The sequence below is a fragment of the Lipotes vexillifer genome, unplaced genomic scaffold, assembly GCF_000442215.2.
Source record: "Lipotes vexillifer unplaced genomic scaffold, Lipotes_vexillifer_v1.1 scaffold116, whole genome shotgun sequence".
Classification (NCBI taxonomy): Eukaryota; Metazoa; Chordata; class Mammalia; order Artiodactyla; family Lipotidae; genus Lipotes; species Lipotes vexillifer.
This window is the reverse complement of record NW_006786698.1, coordinates 1,015,581-1,032,106: the sequence shown is the minus strand read 5'-3', so window position 1 is coordinate 1,032,106 and position 16,526 is coordinate 1,015,581. Positions and strand designations below refer to the sequence as shown.

At 41.6% G+C, this 16,526-nt stretch overlaps 1 protein-coding gene across 1 annotated transcript in view; it reads left to right on the top strand.

The window, feature by feature from the left end:
* The first annotated feature begins 4,529 nt into the window (after positions 1–4,529).
* FAM3C (FAM3 metabolism regulating signaling molecule C) overlaps positions 4,530–16,526 on the top strand; it is a 46,308-nt gene continuing 34,311 nt past the window's right edge. Inside the window, exon 1 of the mRNA XM_007459336.1 lies at positions 4,530–4,679. The gene's annotated coding sequence lies outside the window, so the exon portion shown is untranslated. The remainder of the gene's footprint in view (positions 4,680–16,526) is intronic.

The window sequence follows — 16,526 nt, the reverse complement described above, 5'->3', positions numbered from 1 at the left end:
ACTTATGGACCAAATACAGTGTCATGAAATCTGTGGGCTTGCTAGTTTTTTGGGGTTTTTTTAGCGGTATGCGGGCCTCTCACTGTTGTGGCCTCTCCTGTTGCGGAGCACAGGCTCTGGACGCGCAGGCCCAGCGGCCATGGCTCACAGGCCCAGCCGCTCCACCTTATGTGGGATCTTCCTGGACTGGGGCACGAACCCGTGTTCCCTGCATCGGCAGGCGGACTCTCAACCACTGCTCCACCAGGGAAGCCCTTAGCTAGTTTTTTAAACGATACTATTTTGCTTATCTGAGGTATCTAGAGTAGTCAAGCTCATAGAACTGGAATGCAGAAGGGCTGCAGTGGATTGGAGAGACAGGAGGATGAGGAGTTATTGCTTAATGGGTCCAGAGTTTCATTTCTTCGAGATGCAAAGAGTTCTGGAGGCGGGAGGTAGTGCTGATTGCACAACAGTGTGAATGTACTTAACATCACCAGACTGTACACTTAAAAACAGTTAAAATGGTAAAATTTTATGTTAAAATGGTAAATGTATCTAAGGAAAGGAAAGGAGGGGAGTTTAGGGTGAGGCATTTAGGCAAAAGTCCATCTGACTCATTCAACACAGGCTGTGAGAAAGAGAAGTCAGGAAATTTGGAGTCTTTACAGAGACAACTAGGATTAAGCTTGGCTCAACTGATGACATGTTTAGCTTGGCAGGAAAGGAGTTGGTAGGATGAGAGGGTAACACTGGTGTCCCATGTCTTATACCTATAGGCTGGAGGAAGTTTGAGAGTCCTGAATGCACACTTCTATAAACATTCTGAACAACAGTTTTTAAGCCACACCTGGGTGTGGTATTTAACTTACTGTAGGTATCGTATTTGACACTTTAACTCTTGTTTTTATTAGTCTACCTCTGTTTCTTCCCTCCCCCGATATTCTTTAAAAGCTAGGAGAGTTCCTGGCTATCTCTCTACAAGTTTGACTTTACAATCCAGTATAAGCATGCTTTAATATTTTAATGTCATCCCACTCCTAGGACTGGTCAGCTTGCATTTATGCATGTATGTATGTATGTATTTGTTTATTTATTTTTACTTTGTCTTTTTACAAACCTTCTCCTCCATGTTTCAGTAACTTATCACTACATAAAAAAACTACCAAAAAACTTAGCAGTTGAAAACAGCAACAAACAATGATTTCTTGGGCTTCCCTGGTGGCGCAGTGGTTAAGAATCTGCCTGCCAAGGCAGGGGACACGGGTTCGAGCCCTGGTCCGGGAAGATCCCACATGCCACGGAGCAACTAAGCCCGTGCACCACAACTACTGAGCCTGCACTCTAGAGCCCGCAAGCCACAACTACTGAAGCTCGCGCACCTAGAGCCCATGCTTTGTAACAAGAGAAGCCATGGCAATGAGAAGCCTGCACACCGAAACGAAGAGGAGCCCCCGCTCGCCGCAACTAGAGAAAGCCTGTGTGCAGCAACGAAGACACAACGCAGCCAAAAATAAAGTAAATTTAAAAAATTATAAATTAAAAGAAACAAAAACAATGATTTCTCAAGATTCTGTGGGCTGGCTGGTTCCCATGTGGTACTGTCTGGGGTCACTCATGTGGTGCACTCAGCAAGGAGCTTAGCTGGGTCTGGACTACACAGATGACTTCACTCATCTACTGACTCTGCGTGGCTGGATGGTTTGGATCTAACTAGGCCTCTCCTCCACTAATGCTTCTTTTGTTGTTGTTGTTTTTTAATTTTATTTTTATTATTTTTTTGGCTGTGTTGGGTCTTCGTTGCTGTGTGTGGGCTTTCTTTAGTTGCAGTGAGCGGGGACTACTCTTCGTTGTGGTGTGTGGGCTTCTCGTTGCAGTCGCTTCTCTTGTTGCGGAGCATGGGCTCTAGGCGTGTGGGCTTCAGTAGTTGTGGCTCACGGGCTCAGTAGTTGTGGCTCACAGGCTCTAGAGCGCAGGCTCAGTAGTTGTGGTGCACGGGCTTAGTTGCTCTGCGTTGGCCTCTCTTTCTCTCTACGTAGTTTCTTCTCGTTCAGTAGCCTGGTCTGAGTTTCTTTATGTGATGACTGGATCCTAAGAAAATGGAAGCTTCAAGGCCCAGAAGTTACACAGCAGCACTTTAGCTGCATGCTGTGGGTCAAAACAAGTCCCAGGGCCAGCCTAGTTTGCAGAGGAGGGACACAGACTCTACGTAAAAGTGGCATGAATTTACAGGAATGGGAGGAATGTTGGTGGCTGTATTTGCAGGCAGTCTACTACTCCATATACAGATAACTGATGCCAAATGAAATATTCTGCTTGAGAATGGGTCCAATTAATATTCTGAGGCTTTTCATCAAGTTTAACCTTTAGCAATATTATATAATCTTTATGTGGGAAATAGTATAGTATAAATTATAGTTTTATATAAAACCTTGTACCCATTGAAGAAAGAATTAATTTTCTTTTTAAGTGAGCTTTGAGGTTTGAATTTTGGGCATGTGGGTTTAAGAGTGAGCCTTGAGGTTTGAATTTTGGGCATGCGGGTTTGAATCTTGGCTCTGCCACATACTAGCAGCAGGATCCTGGACAACTTTCTCTTTCTGTCATGCACCTTTCTTCTCTGTATTTATAGGATTATTGTGAGGATTATATGAGTAAATATATATAAAGTGCTTAGGAAAGAGTCTGGCGCAAAACAAATAATAATAAATATCAGCTTTAAAAATATAAATTATCATTACCTATTATGTAACATAGCAACACTTCTTTGGATTAAGCCTCTTGGAGCTGCAAAGTTTTCTGTAGTCTTATTAAACTCAATCACTAATCCTGACTATTTCTCCTGCCTCCCCACCTCTTGCCAAGTAAAAAGGTAGGTGAAAAAACTGGTTGCTTAACAGCTGCTCTAAAGAAGTGATTTACCAACTTTTAAACATTGCAATCCCTATGAAAAAATATAATTTACATTGTAGGCCAGGACACTGTAACCTATTCAACCACACTTAACACTGTACAAATGTTCCATGAAACAATACTTATCCTCAGGTTGTGCTGTGAACTCTGATGTTTTTTGTTCTATTCTATTTCAGTGAATCAACAACAAAATGCTGGTTGTGACCCCTATTATTAATTTCATTACCTACTGAAGGGTTCTAAGTTACATATTATGGTCATTGGATATTCAACACACTTTCAGTCCAGAAATTGTTTCAAGTGTGGTGCTATAAGAATATAGCATATGTCATTTTCATACAGGCCAATTTGGTTATGGAGCAAAAAACTTTTTTCACAAATATTGCCTGACCTCCCTAATCAAGAGGCTTCTAAATTCTTTCAGTGGGACCTGAGGAACTAGGGAAGGCATGGTGACAGTACATGTTGTATTTTGGTATCATAAGAAACAAAGTGCCTTGTTTGTTTGGAGCTAGATGCACTAGGCTGGAATTCCAACTTCACAACTTACTACCTTATATGTTTGAACAAGTGATTTAAACTCAACTTTGGAGTCTTGGTTTTTTGATTTGTTAAAGCAAAATACAGATCATATTGACTTCGGTTGAGTTGTGAGCATTAAATGAGAACACATTCCCAAAGGCCCATCAAGGTCCAAGCAAAATAAGGCTCTCAGAATGCATTTATTGCTTCCTCCTCCTACCATGGAACACAAACTTCCAAATTCATAGCTATTACTTAAGTTTTGTGTTTTACATTTTTGCAGGAAAGTTAAGACTTGGTAGAAGACTAACTATGGTTAGACCCTATTATTTCTTTAATGCAATTTAATTTCTACAACCATGTATTGTTCCGACATTCTACCTAATAATAGTTAATGATGAGAGTTATAGTTATTAATTATTCTGGAATATGTATCGGAATTATGAAACTATTTTGTGTTCTCAAGTTTTGGATAGTGGGACTTGGATTGACTTCTCAATTAACAGCACAATCGTGGGAAAAGGTGTGTACAGGAGAAAAACATTTCTAACTGTCGGGTTCCTAAATAAATGAAACAAAAGTGAGGTGCAAAATACAAGCACTACCTTTCTCCTTGGGTCAGACATTTGGGGTTACCAACGTTCCAGCGCTCCGACAGGTAGTATTTTCACCGTAGGTTAGTTAGCTTTTAAGGAGTCAGAAGGAACTCGCCTACGACCTTACGTTGATATGACCGTCTCGTATACCCTAGCTGGTGGACTTATAGAATGGGACTGATTACTTTAAAATTTCTTCCTTTAAGGTGGAGATTATGGAAGTGTGGGTCAAGGTGGCGTGTGGTAGGAAGAGGCGATACCTATCTGCCCTCTTCTGGGGTACAGCCTGCCGCCGCCCCTACGGCTCCCACGTGGCAGGTCCCGAAAGCGCAGCGCAGGCGGGGGGCGGGGCCGCAGGGCCCTCCCTCTCAGCTCTACGGCCCTTCCCTCCGGCCTGCGGGGCGACCGTAGAGGCCAGTAAATCCCAAGCATGAAAGTCCTGTTTAAATCAGCAGCCGGATTGGTCGCGGCGGGGAAGCGAGGGAGGCGGCCCAGCGGCTAGCTGGCTTCCTCTTGGCCACTCGCGGGGGTGAGGGGAAGCCGTAGGAACCCGGGAGGAAGCGGAGGAGCGAGCGGGAGGCGGCGGTGGCTCCCGTCGACCTCCGGCAAGACTGACCGCAGGGAGGCCGAAAAGCAGGCACGCGCGGCGGAGAGGCGGGCGGAAGGCCGGTGAGACGCACGGGGAGGCGGACGGAGCCGCGGTCGAGGGCGGGGAGGATGGAGGGAGGCTGGGGGCAGCCGGGCACCCACCTTCACCTTCCTCCTCTGCTCACCCCGCGACCGCCGGCCCGGGGTGTGCCCGGGCGTGCTCAGGTCGTCGTGGCGCGTCCCGCCGAGGGCAGGGCGCGGCAGGACCAGGGCACCAGAGCGTAGTTGGCCGGGGGTCCGGGCCGCCGCCCCCGCGCGGGCATCCCCAATACGGCGGCCAGTCCGCGGAGGGCGGGGCGGCCACTGCACCTGGCGCTCCGGCCTGTGACTGGCACCTGGGGCGCGCGTCCGGCTCTGGGGCTCCCGCTCGTGTTGGAAATGGGGGCCGAGTGCTCTAAAGAGGCGGGGATGGAGTTGTAGGTTGCATTTGAACTCTGAGGAGGGCGGTCTTGGCTCACTTGTAAAGTTTTAGTGTCTTCTGAGTTGGAAGTACTTTTTATTTTTAAAACCTATGTCGGCCCATTGGCATTCGGTGTCATTGATGGATGTGCTGTTCGTTCCTTTTTTTCTTTTTGTTTTTTCCCCATTTGTTTGCCGCTGTCCTCACAGTTTCTACCATATGTTACGATTTGTGACCCTAGATCTGAATAATGAGTGTTGGACTGACGTTGAGATTAAGATCTCCAGCTGTAATTTTTTGTGTTTTCATCAGCCTCTACCTTTTGCTATTTAAAATTTCGTGTCATACAAAACTATTTAATTGACAGAACCTTTTCTTTGTTTCTGTATGAATACAGTGATCCTAGATATTAGATTACTTACTAGGCACTGTGTCAAGTGCTTTCATATGCACATTTATTTCTTACAACCCATAGAGTAGGTCCGTTTGTGTATCTTTCCCAATTTTACTGAGAAATTATGAACTCCCATAGACGTTACGTAGAGGTTGATGCTGACAGTAGATCCCAGACCCCTTGAACTCTTAACCACTTTCAGGACTAATGGTATGCTGTCACATTTTACAATTTTACATGAAGGGAAACCTTAATGTTATTCATATAGTGCATCATTGAGTACAAAGGGATCTCCATTTAATTTAGAACATACAAGTTACTAACTCATGCCATTCTGCAAGAGATTGGCAGAATCAGCATCCGGGTTGGTCATATCATTAACTATCTCTTTTTAAAGGCTGCCAGTCTCTTGAGTTCTCTGGCAGTTTACTAATTAAATTACAGGGTTTTTTTTTTCCCCAGTGTTATACAGGTGTGAGAAGCTTTGTTTCACAGATTCTGTGTAATGTTTTCTCAGCTCATTAAAGACTAGCATTTCTTGATAGTAAGAAATAAAACGAGTTTCATGCAGTGATTCTCAACCTGGGGATCTCTCAGAATCACCCATAAATGAGGGTTTTTAAAAAGGACGCAGTCAGCCCCCTCTGCCCCTCGCCCCGCCCCCAAATCCCCAATGGAGGGGGCTTCTGTTTAAAAGGGAGTCAAAATAAGACTGAGCACCACTGGGTTAAAGTGACTTTTTAAATAAACTTAATATGTGTTACAATTAAAACAGAATTACTAACTAATCTTTTCATAATTAAAGAAGATACATTAAAAAGGGAAAAGTCACGAGAGAGGGTCAAAGGACAAAGAGACTGTTATTGGTGAAAAGTAGTCCCTGTGGGGAATCATAAGAATGTTATTTTTTTTTTTTTACCACATATTTTAGGTCTTAAATGGGCAGTCTCAGTATTCAACAATTTTTACATTCATTTAGACATATGAGAGTGCCTATATGTGCCAGTAATTATAGGTAAGGTGGATACTGTGAATAAGGCAGCCTGGGCCTTCACAAAGCTAGTGGGTTGGCCAAAAAGTTCATTCTGGTTTTTCCATAACATCTTATGGAACTTTAAAAGGTTTTGTGAATTTTATTCTGCTCCTAAAATAGAGCCAGCTGATGTTCTCTCAGAGGAGGAAATTGTATTCCACTGCCTCTAAATTTCCACAGTTTACCCCATCAGTATTCTTTCATTGTCTCCTTCATCAGCCTGTTCGTTTGATTCGAGCTATTTTATTACTTATATCTGCCTTATTTATAATCTAATTAATTTTCATCTGTTCATTATTTTTCTGGTCTCTGGTGAGTTTTAAAATTTCCTTTAAAAACTAAATTTAATCCACATAACATAAAATTTACCATTTTAAGTGTACAATTCAGTGACATTTAGTGCATTCATAGTATTGTGCAGTCACCACTTCTGTTTAGTTCTGCAACATTTTCATCACCCTAAAAGGGAACCTCATGTTCGTTAAGCAGTTACTCACCATTCCCCAACCTTTGGCAACCACTAGTCCGCTTTCTCTGTCTACAGATTTGTCTATTCTGAATATTCCATGTAAATGGAGTCACAAAATAGGTGATCTTTTGTGTCTAGCTTCTTTTACTTAGCATTATGTTTTAGAGGTTCATTCATGTTGTAGCCTGTATCAGTACTTTGTTCCCTTTTATGGCTGAATGATATTCCATGTATAGACACATATTACATTTTGTTTAGTCATTCATCCATTGATGGACCCTGGTGGGTTTTTGTGTGCCAGTGAGAAAAAGTTATGTGGACGTCTGTAGCTATGAGTCTGCATTAATTTTCATCATAAGTTCTGCATGGCTTGTTTAGATAGTATCATGGTTATCAGGTGTACTACTTGACTCTCCATACCATTCAGCATCTGCAGTTAGGTGATCATTAAATGTGTATTGAAGGACCTGTGGTCAACCAAAACATGAATTTTTTAATTGGTTCAGAAAGTTTTACACTAGAATCTTCTTACTACCAGTTCTTTGCAAATGGCTTCTAACTTGCATCTCCAGGGTCCTTGGGCAGATGGAGCCACTCTGCTCCTCCATTTCTTCACATAAAAAGTTTGACTGACAGAATTATGTCTGCCCTGGTGCAGTGAAATTCTGCAGACTCCTTAAAGACCGTATAAATGAAGTGAATGTATAGGGGAATTCTAAAACATTCAGAATAGGAACCTGTAACATCCCATCTGATATAATGTAAAATATTATAGTTACATGAAGAGGTGAAGATAGTTTACTAGTTATACTCTCCTGTAAATTTGTGCCTTTCTCTCTTCTCATTTTGTAGCGATTTGAGAACTAGACACTTCTTTATCCTGCTTATGTTCAACTTCTTATAGTTAACATGTAGTTTTATTTTTGCTGTTGTACTTAATGTCTGTTTCTCCCTCCCTTTCTTTCCATCTACCCATTCATCCATCTTTCTTTCTCCTCTTGGATGGTATAGTGTAGCATTAAAGTAGGTTACATTACAGCTGTTTAATCGACAGTTGTGGAGCTCTGAAGGAGCAGACAGAACAAAATTTTGTCTTGTTTTCTGTTTTTGGTATGTTTGCACTGTCAGTTACAGATATCTGATCCCCATTTCATTTCTTCAACTGGATTATGACTTTTTAAGCAAAATTCTGCTTTGGTAGAGAGGAAACTGCAAGAAAATATTGAGACAGTTTTAATTTTGCACTCTGTTGTAACCATTGCAAACAGGAATTCTCTTTGCTCTGCTCCTCAGCACATTATTTCTAGATTTATTCACTGCCCACCTCTCCCTCCTCACCCTCGCAGGAGACCTGGCCCAGAGTCAGGTTGATTTCCATTCATTGTGAAGGAAAGGATGAAGATTCTTGTCCTGTGAATTTTTTTTTTTTTTTTTTTTGCGGTACGCGGGCCTCTCACTGCTGTGGCCTCTCCCGTTGCGGAGCAGAGGCCCCGGACGCACAGGCTCAGCGGCCCTGGCTCACAGGCCCAGCCGCTCCGCGGCATGTGGGATCTTCCCGGACCCGGGCATGAACCTGTGTCCCCTTCATCGACAGGCGGACTCTCAACCACTGTGCCACCAGGGAAGCCCTTGTCCTGTGAATTTTACCTTTGGGCTTTTTTGGCCTAGATCTGACTTACTCCCCACCACTACCCCCAAACTTTTCTGTGTGTTTGGATTGGTGTACTGTTGGGCTGAAGTTCTCACATCTAAGCTGGAATGAGGATCGCCTGGGGAGTTTCGTAACCATGCAGGAGTTTTAATCCTCACTCCACGGGATTCTGGGCTCAGGAGTTTGCCTCGTAAAAGCCCACTAGTAATTGTGGTGCCCATGGTGTGTGTTATTTTATAGTTAGGGATTCAAAGAACCAGATATGATGTTTCATTGAATCTAAGATCTTTGTAAGGTACACCATTATTTTATTATTTTTAACCACAAAAATGTGGTTGTGAGCCTCATCCTGATTTAAAACTTGTTAAAATAAGGGAAGTAGTGTGTATCTTGGAATCAAAATACAGAGTGTTAGGTACCTGAGAAACCACAAGCTCCTCTTGTTATGGTAAAGGGTTATTACGAAGCTATGGGATAAAAGAATTATAATGTAACAATTCTTTAGACCTTTTACTTTATAAAATTTGTTTATAATAGAGTTTAATATGTGATGCCTGTACTTGACTCAAGTTTGTAACGAATATTATACTGATGACTTTGTTTTAAAATGCAAGGTAGCTGGATCATGGAGTGTAATGCACTCCAATTTGGCCCCATATTATTTTCATCCTACCCATTTCCAGTCTTTCACATGTTGGTGTTTCAGATCAGGTAAGAAGTCTTATTTTTAAGCTTCTGTGTACTTTAGCGATTTCCATTTTGTAATCACAGTCCATTAAAATATTTACTTAATGTCACGTTGACATTATTGTGGCTTGATCGTTTGATTTCTTTTTTATCACTTTTTTTCTGTTAGAGAGTTCATAGCCCTCATCAGTGCCAGCTAGCCGGTTATATGCATATACACCAGCCACCTACTGTCCTATAATGAGTAGTTTTAGGATGTTGTGGTGGTAATTGGCATCAGCACCAAGTCTGGGTCAGAGTAAACCTGAACTTTGCTTGCCAACTTAAATAGAAACACCATGGTGGTACATTGGGTCCTGAATGAGGGAATATCTGTAGATTAGGACAGATCTTTGCTCATCAATGAGAATTCATTGAAGAGCAACCCCTCCTGCTGTGGTGTTTCCTTAGTGACATCATTTTGGCAAACGAAATATTTTTGTCAGGAGAAACCTGCTTAACTATGTTAGATTTGGGATGGGGAAAGCTGAATACGTGTCCATTTAGTTTCTGATTACTTCAGGTATTGATATTTACAGAAAACATGGTTAAATGCCTGTTGATCAAGTGAAATATTTCAGAAATCTAATACCAAATTTCTGAAGAGGAACGACTGTAGGTCTCTAGCAAATTCACATCACAGTGGTGGAAGGAGTTGTCCTCTGGAATTCTCAGTGTAGGGTGAACACTGTTGGAATAGTTCTGCTCTTAGAGGGTAGTGTGCATGTGGTCTGGCAGGCTTGATTACTTCTCCCTGCACTAGTCACTGGGGCCAAGTCAGGACAGGCAGGGCACTTGTGCTCTTTGCTAACTGGTTTTTAACTCGAGGGACAGGTTGGGATGACAGTTATAGTTTGTCGTGTCTCATTCTTAAGAGAATGAAGTTTTATCCAGCTGCTGCAGAACAGATGGAAGTTTTCTGAAGTGTTACTCTCTCCAGGCACTGCCAGGAGAAGCAGATAAAAACAAAGGATAGCAGATTATGCTGGGTAGACAGACTGTGGAGGAAAGCTAAGTGCACCCAGAACATTTTGCGGGGAAGGGTGGGGTGCCTTCTGGTTCATTTGTGCTTTTCCACAGTATGCTTTTAATTCTGTTCCTGAGGCCCAGTTAGATATTAATCCTCTTTTTAATGTAATTTCAATGTGATGCTATTGTATTAAGAAAATAAGTAATGGTATTAGTTCAGAAAACTTATAAACCCAGGGTTAGATCATTTGTATCCCTCTCTTCTTAAGGTTTTCAATAGAACATTAACGTTTTCTTCTAAAAGATTTATTTATTGGTTCTATAGAGCCATTGTTTAGAAGGTTTTGGTCTGTTGCTCTGCAGGCTCACCGTTTTGAAGGCCATTTTGCAGGAGATCGGATACGTTTACATTTTCCTCAGTGATCTTTGGGAAAAGTGAATATATTCTTGGCATTACAGAATTATACAGATCTCCTTTCTTTCCCAAATACTTTGTTTTTAGCTCCTTTGCTTTTTTTTTTTTTCCTTCTAGTCAAAATGTAAGATTAGTTTAAAACCTGGGATACTTTTCTAGTTGTTATGTAGACGTCGAAAAATTTCCCTTTCACCATATAGGGTCATACTTACACTTTTCAGTGTCTGACACATGTGTGTTAAAATGGTAGATTTTTAAAACATCCATTCTCTAGGATTCTATATCAGAGTCTCCTACTAGAACTAAAATACTGTTAAGGTAGTAATTGGATTTTTTTTCTGTTGTTCAACAGAAAACACTAAATTCTATTAAATTCACAATATTTATAACACGGTGATGGCAACTCACGTATCATACTGAGTGTTTGAATGTTAAGATTCTTTCAGATGAATGCAGTCTTCTCACCCTCTTCATTTCGTTATTTCAGAAATGTATCCCTCCTGGTGAAGACGTGTGCATAGTGGCATCTGGGGGAGATGGGTACTTGATAGCAGTCTGCACCTACTATGGTGACAGCTTTCTATTAAAGCAAAGATTTCTTAAAACTAAATATTTGGAATTTTAAAAATTGATCAAACATCAGGTGCACAGTTACCCGTCCCCCCTTCTCCCTTTTTAAGCCCATCACAAAAAAATCACTTTTAAAGACTTTAGAAAACAGTTAAGATCTCGTCACCATCATTTTACAGTTAATGAAATGGGATATAATAAGATTAATTTTCCCTGTTTTTTTTAATGTCTCCTGGGATCGTTTGGAAAACATTCCTAGATTTATTCCCATCTTTGCTGTAGGTGGACAGCTTCATCTGTAGGAAGGGAAGGACTTCTTTTCTCTTGAAGAGGATCCATTATGTTGCTTCTCACGGAGTATATGCTTCTTCCATGAAGAGCAGTTGATTATGAAAGTGTGTGGTGAACACGTATAGAACACAGAATTCAGCGTTGTCTGATTTGTCCTGCTTCTGTACTAGTACTCCTAAGAGGACCCATAGAAGCCTTATGGGAATTGTATAGCCCACAAATAGCCCAGCAAGAAATGTTGGAATATTAGAGCATGGTCAGGGAAGTTTTTTATTCCTCTATTTTTAAAGTTTCTAAAATTTAGATTCATTTTTTATTCCTTTACCTCAGGTTGGCAAATTGTGACCTATGGGTCCACATGGGTCATGAACCAAGACTGGCTTTTATATTTTTAAGTGGTTGGAAAGAAAAAATCAAAAGAATAATAATATTTTGTAATGTGAAAATTTTATGAAATTCAGATTTCAGTGTGCGTAAGTAAAGTTTTATTATAACGCAACTGGGCCCATTTGTTTCCATATTGTGTATGGCTGCTTTTCAGTTAGGACTGCAGAGCAGAGTAGTTTGGATAGAGACTATATGGTCCACAAAGCTAAAGCATTTACCGTCTGGCCCTTTTACAGAAAGTTGCCAACACTTGCTCTATTTTATTTACATAAATGCAGGTATTTTTTGCAAATAGTTTTCTTTAAATACCATACTTTTGTTTGTAAGCATAACATTAGAAGAACTTACCCTTGTGACTTTAAGCTGCAGTATTCTTTTGATTTCAGTATTATGTCATCTTCCTCTTTAACTGATCTGGGACTGAAAATTTAGCCTCTTACATTTTGATCTTGAGAGGGGGTCTGGGTTCTCCAGAGAAATAGAACCAATGACTGTCTGTCTGTCTGTCTGTCTGAGATAGATAACTATCAAGGAATCAGCTCATGCAGTTGTGGAGGCTGAGAAGTCCCAGGGTCTGCTGTCGGCAGGCGGGAGTCCACAGGCCTGAGAGCTGGGAGAAGTCAGTGGTGTGAGTTTCGTCCAAGTCCGAAGGCAGGTGAAGACCAATGGACCATCTTAAAGACAGTAGGCAGAAAGAGCAAATGCTGCCCTACTCAGCCTTTTTTGTTCTAGTCAGGTCTCCCAGCGGAGTGGACAAGGCTCACCCACTTGGGGAAAGCAAATTGCTTTACTCAGATGTTAATCTCATCCAATAAGACCCTCACAGACACACCCAGAATGTTTAACAAAGTACAGTATCTGGGCACCCAGTGGCCCAGTGGAGTTGACACACATAAATTAGCCATCACAGGGCCTAAATGTACTTTGAATCTATTTGCTTGCACTTTTACCTTTTTTTTTTTCCCCTTAATCCTCTTGAAAAGCCCCAGTTCATATGAATATTAGAATCATCTGTTGACTGTCAGTTGATTGATTTAAAATTGCTGTCCAGGAGGAAACATTTTCTTCTACCCTTCTAGGTTCCTCTGCCTGGTCTAAAAATTAAATTAACATGAAACATGTTAGCAGAAAATCAGTAGTTCAATAACATGTGTACATGGGGGAGACCCAGGAAAACTGAGTCCTTAAATACTGTCTTCTGCTAAAGACTAAAGAGGAGGGATGTAGCAGCGGGTAGTGCTTTGGGACTTCAAAGGGGAGGAAGGCAATTCACGTGGAGATGGAAAAGCAGATGTTTGGTAAATGTTTGCTGGGTCTTGCAGTGGCAATGGGACACCTAGAGGAATTCTAACAAACAGATTTTGCTAGGTTCCTCCCTATCTACACATGTAGTTCATACTACAGTTATCTGTGGTGATAGTTCCCTTCCTGTTATAGACCCTCTATAAATTCTTCAGGCAGCTAAGGGGGAAGGTCAAAGAGTCTTTTGGGCCTTGACTGTTTCCATCTCAAAATAATTAACACACCACAGAGACACTTTGGGTTGCAAATTTTGTTTCCTTACATTGCCGTTTGGCCAGCACTGAGTTAAAAGTGGATTGAATGGAGTGATAGTTTTTTTATATTTTTGGAGTATAATTGGTAGTATTTTCTTCTGGCTTAATTAAGTAGTCGTTGTTTGTTAATATTAAATGTATCAGTGAGTGTGTCTGTATACTTCATTTTCCTTTGTCCTTTCTGTGTTGGATGAGTGTTCTTTTTTTTTTGTTTTTAAAATAACTGCATCCTTTAAAGGCAGTAATACAGTTATTGGATTAAGAGACCACAGGAGGAAAGGCAGGTGACGTTTCTGGAAGACAGATATGGAGTACAAAAAGGGGGCAGAGTAGAGTCATGTGACGATCATTGTAAAAATACAGTACGTTATATACATATTTGCACCATCAACTTTCAACTCTGAAATAGTGTTTACACTATTTTTACAATCCTGGTTAGAGAACAGTTTTTCATTCAAAGCTCGGCCTGTTGGCAAATGAAAATTTCGGGTGAATTCATAGTCCCATGAGGTTCATAGGCTGCATAGTCCAAGAGGAGGGTTCCAGCTTCTGTTTCATCCATTTTAAGTTCATTTTAATTTCAGTATTAAAAAAGTATTTAAATTTGCTTTTACAAAAGAAAATTCTCAAAGGAGGGGAAAAAAAACCCAACCATGGCCACGCTGTATATTCTTTCTTATTTTACAAACACTAAGGGCTGCAGCCCTCTGCTTCAAGGCCAACACTGGTGGCTGAAGAAAAATCTCACTAATGATTGTTTAAAACAAAACAAAACAAAGCAAAAAGACACAAAGACAAACCAAACCGACCTGATCATGGCACACTCACCCTGTGGGGCTGCCTCTCCCACCCTTGCTTCTGACCCCAAACTCAACGACTATTTCTCTTCTGGGGCAGGGCATTTGGTATTGAACCCTCTTTAACCTCCTACCCCGAGGAGGTGGGAGGGGGAACCCTTTGGCTGGGACACCATGTTTCCTCATTATTTGCAGGAGAGAGTCCGGGCCCTTAAGCCAGGTGTCTGAGGAGGTGGGATGAGGAGGAAAAAGGCAGGAGACCGCCGCCAAGTACAGACACACAGGTGGGAGGGAGCCCGGGCTGCACAGGCCTCGCCCAGTTCCCGTCAGGCTGCGTCAACGGGGTGGGCCTTCTCTTGGGCTCTGCGGACAGGATGGGGCCTCAGCCAGGGCCCTGGGGGAGGTGGGGGGAGCCCGGGCAGGCATCTCTGCTCCCTTCCCGGCTCAGCAGGATGAGAGCAGGACACAGGCTTTGGGTTCCACGCCCCCTACCCACAGTGGGGACGGACGAGTGTTCTAACACACGTGCTTAGTCATTTTGACAACCCATCAGAGCCCTAGAGTGGCTAGTTGGCAGCAGGGATTAGCAATTCTCAGAGCAGTTTGCAAAAGCCAAATTGATTGACATGGAATTTTGTCAGGAAGCTTCTCAGAGCATGGCAGGGAGCTGCTGGGAAGTGGAAGGGAAGTGGAATTGTTTATAGTATCAGCTTCTTTCCCTTCACATGACCGTGGACAAATCCCTTGACCTCATCTATAATGCCATAGGGCTGATGGGAAGATTACATAAAATAAGAATGTGTGTGACTTACTCTGCTGTTTGCATTATTTCCTAGTTTTTGTTAAATGGCAAGACCTTCCCTTCCTGGTGAATAATTGTTTTTATGGCTTGTTTTGTCGATATAGAATGGGCCCTTCTGATTTACCTGATGTAGCTCTGGTCCACTTCTCAAGGAAAGAATGAAAGTGTCACTTGACCTGTGTTTTTATCTGTTGTCCTGAAGTTGGTTGATTCTAGGACAATGCCTGTTTATTCAGGCCTGAATTTAAGAAAACTTAATGAATTAGACCAACGTAGACAGTTGGGCTAAAGGAAATGTTTAAATTATAAGAAATTCGAAGAAATGCGGTGTTGATCTGAGACCCTAATTCAGGTTCTCTCTTTCAATCCAGGTTACTCACTAAATCAGCGTTTATCCAGAAGGGTGCTTCCTTGCTCAGGGCAGCATGATGGCCCTGCTTGCAGTGGGCTCTGATGATTGTGCACTTTACATGTTACAACCTGATCTGGCTCAGTCATTGATCTATAAAACACTGAAACTTACTGTTTTGACCTAGACTACACTTTTGGGGGGCAAAATGTATTTTACAAATGTATTTCACAAATGTGCTATTGGGTTTTTGTTTGTTTGTTTTTTAATCTGTCTTAAAAACACTTTCCTCCTACCACCCATATTCTTATTTTGGAAATGGCTCTAATTTCTATATCTCTACTTTTTAATTAATATATAAGAACAGTTAGAAAATTTTCACCTGTTGCCTCTGAATTAAAGGGCTCTGAATTTTTAGCAGAGACGTTTTTCCTCCTTTTATTGCTGTGTTCATTTTCTCTGGACCTTTTCTACCTCCCCTTGGTTGTTGGAGGTTCAGTTTGAGGTATATACCAGACTCCATTAAGGTGGTTTACTTCCCCCCTGCCCCCCAAGATGATTCTATGTAAAGATTTTCTTTGTTTTTAATGTCCTCCTAAGAAGACAAGTTAGGGATGATTTAGAATTAGCATATTGTAAACAGATGCTCCTTGATTTGCTCTCAAATATATTCAATACTCTTTCCTTATGCCGATTTACACTCTTGAATCATTAATTTGCTTCTTAAGCAAACTAATTAAAAATGTGTCATGGCTGAGCTTTGATGAGATTTTAATTTAGAGATTTTATTAAATGTTATTCTCTGAGAAATTTAATGGAAAACATGAATTTGGCTAGACCATTGTAGTTGCTTGTATTGTGGTCTTACTAGTGTTAAGTTTAGAAGCAGGCTGGTTAGGCAGTCCAAACAAGGGGTAGGTACATGAGGCAGTGATTGTAATTGTACAGGTGTGACCTCCTCGGCAGGTAATGGAAACAGTGAAATAGAACATCAGGTGTCTGCTCAACTGCTTATCACTCTCCCCCCCAAAATTATCGCAGGCCACGTTCACATAAGAG